The following is a 3,567-nucleotide window of genomic DNA, read 5'->3' as shown; positions in this document are numbered from 1 at the left end:
TACATGGGGGAAGGGGGGTAGTCTGCGGTACGTGGTTTTACATTGATATACACTGAGAAAACGATATCGCATGAATTGCAAAATATACCGTTATTCCTTCGCTATATATTGTAATTATCGAATTATAATAGCGCAAAATCGTCATATCGTAAATGCAAGTTTTGGCATTATACCATATACCGCATACCTGTGCAATTTATAACGTAACAATTCAAGTATATTACGCCATCACATTGTATTTGTTCTTTTGTGATCTCGCTAGGGTTCGAGCAGTGGCCAAGCGATATTATTGCATTATAATATCGTACACAATATAGAGGTTTTGCGATGTCATTGTGCTGTATCTTTTTCTCCGTATACTTTTATTCTGTATACACTTTTTAACTCGATTGTCAAAAAACTGAAGAAAATTGTTTGCCTGTAATACATGATTTACATGCATGACTAGTCTCATCTTTTATTCAATCGGATGACTTATATAAATAAAATTTTTTAACTTAAATTAAATTTCAACCAAAGAAATAAACTTTTTACTAAAATGATGAATCTTTAACCAAAAAATTATTTCTCAACAAAATCGTTGAATTTTTAACCCAAAAGATGAATTTTCTACCAAAAACATGTATTTTCAACTAAAAAGATAAATTTTCAACGACTACAAAATTATTTTTGAACAAAATTGTTTAATTTTCAACCAAAGAGATTTATTTCAAACCAAATAAATGAATGTTCAACCTAAAATAAAATAGTTACATTTACAGTAACAAAAAGTTTACAATATAATCACCTACATATTTTAGATGATCTAATACTTGCAATCTCCGACTATTTTCATCAATACTTATATCTAGATGCTTAATTCCATTTTTATGATAGCGCAATTATTTTGTAAGTATTGGCGAACAAGTAAGCGAGAGAACGAGCGACAGCACATGCCCAATTTGTTTACTTATAATGTTATATAAAATAGTACATAACATTGTACTTACAAATCTTTACGCTTTTAAGTTTATTATTATCACATCATCTAGCCATTTTCCTTTCGGGATAGGCGTGACTCACTCGGTGGGGAAAGGAGTAATGTGAGGAAGGGATATCAAATTTTTAGATTGATCCAGAATTCTCGTGTTATTTATTTAAAGAACACGTTTGTTCCGCAACACTGTTCGTACCCAGGTTGATGATCAATCTCTCTAGCAATCACCGCAAGTGAAGATCCTCACAAAGTCGTTATGTAAGGTCCCCCCACTTGGGTCCGTTAGTGTCCAAGGTCTTTTGTTTCAGATGCCATTCACTCCACTGACACTCTTTTTATTAACTATTTGTCGCCATACTTTTCAGTCCTGGCATACTTCACAGAAAAAAATTACTTAATTTAAGTCGAAAATTCGGCTTATTTTAAGGTGTCACAAAAAGAAGCATAGGCAATCTGAAATTAAGAATTACATCTGATCATAAAATTAAGGGAATAAGATTCCTGAAATTCAGGTCGGGACTATTTGAAATTCAGGGAGGCATGACCTGAAATTCAGGTATACTCGTTCTTCAATTAAGAATATATGTATACCGAAAGCTAGTGTAAACTTCAGTTCATATACTATCCTAACTGAAATTAAGGATAATAGTCTAACTAAATACCAGGAATTTCTCACGCCTTACCGACACTCATCAGCTGTTCTTATATAATATTTATTTGTTTTAGAAAATATACAAGTTGGGTTCAAACTTGTAAGAAAATACAGGGAAAGTAGGAAAAATGGTAAAAATGGTATATTGGGGGCAGGTGCGATCCTAAATCTTCAGACAATTGTGTTCCGTATTGTGTTGAAAGGGCGCTCACGTTGCGAAGTAAAAATTTTTGTAATAATTTAATTCTTTTGATGGGTTTAATAATCAAAATATTGGCTGAAAATTGGAACTCATTTTGCTGCAGCACTGTTTTAAACCCGTGAAACGAAAACTCCACGAATTACTGAAACATAGTATCATAGCCGGCACTGACCAACGCGACATGGAGTATTGGTGTAGGATGCGACTAGAATAAATGGCCACGAGCTATATAGTAGCGCAAGCGTTCTGTAACGTCATGCAAGGTAGTACGAACCTGAAATTCAGGAAAGATATATTCCTTTATTTTAGGTGACGAAAGCCTTACATATTATTTTTTCAGTTGGCCCTCAACTTACTTTGAGAACTGAATATTGAAATTTAGGAGGATACTTTATTCCAGTAGTGCTTCATTCAAGATAGTTTGCACACTTAAATTCAGGTACTTCCTTAATTCAAGTCAAATCTGAAATTAAGTCGAATATAACTTCAAGTATTTATTTTTACTGTGTCCTCTAGCTTCTTTTACGTCCATGCATTTTTTCATGCAGGCTCTCGTGTTTCGGTGGCTTCTTATGTTTCTTCTAACTAGGGTCTCATTCACACATTCTAACCATTCTTTCCACGGTCTACCTCTGGGCACGCTGCCATTTACTTTACCTTATTACACTTGTTTCGTTAGTCGTTCGTCTGGCATTCTTTCAACATGCCCGAACCATCTTTTACTCTTATCTTTTTCTTGATAGGTCCATGTCTCACAACCGTAAAGTACAGTCAGTACAAGAATAGAATTATGTATTTCCATTTTAGCTTTATTTGATATATTTTTACGTTTAATAATGGGCCCTGCTCCACCGATAATCTTCTTACCCTAGTTTATGCGCTTATTTAACTCATCATCCATCTATTTGTCACTAGTGAATAGATTACCAAGATATACGTATACTTATCAACTTGTTATATTCCCTCATCATTTAAGACAATGTTAAATATTGTTATCTTACTGTTTTCTTTGAACACCATATTTTTCTTTTATTTGCGTCAATTTCGAGGCCCATGCTCTTTGATTTCCTTTTTCTTTTTTTCAATTCTCACTACCTGAATCTTGCCATTTATTCAGATTCACTCTTTCACTTTTTTTCATTTGCTCTTCTTGCCCCCTTCTATTATTTCAAAGACCAGAATACAGTGCTCAAAAGCTCGATTTCATCAAGAATTTACTTTTTTTGTTTTAAGGGTAGTTTTCAGGTACTCGTGGAGGTGTGTTAGGGGCGTCAAACCCATATGTATGACACATGAAATTCTTCGTTGGATGATTCTCAACAGGCCCCCATACTTTCCCGTCACATTTTTTCAAACCCTAAAAAATTATTCAAAAAACTGGAAAAAGTTTTTTTCCCCATGCATTTTACATGGGAAACTTCAAGTCAAAACCGGCACCTGTTAACATCGAAAAAAAATAGGGAATTTCTTTTTTTGGATTTGAAGTAAAACTGGGGGTCGTTGCCCTCTAAAAAAAGCGTTTTTGAGCCACCCTAGTGGACAACTTTCTCTTATTCCCCTTACGAACCAGAAACTTTTTCCAACTTGTACTTCTATTCCTTTACTCTTTTGTATTACTCTTATACCCCTTTTAATTCTTTGATTTACCAGATAACCCAGAACATATATGCTGTCCATCCTCCTCATTTCGTTTTTTTTTACTTTAACTTCTTTATTTAACCTCCCTGATGAAACAGT

Source organism: Belonocnema kinseyi, chromosome 3 (genome assembly GCF_010883055.1).
Source record: "Belonocnema kinseyi isolate 2016_QV_RU_SX_M_011 chromosome 3, B_treatae_v1, whole genome shotgun sequence".
Taxonomy (NCBI): Eukaryota; Metazoa; Arthropoda; class Insecta; order Hymenoptera; family Cynipidae; genus Belonocnema; species Belonocnema kinseyi.
This window is presented reverse-complemented; position numbering follows the sequence as displayed.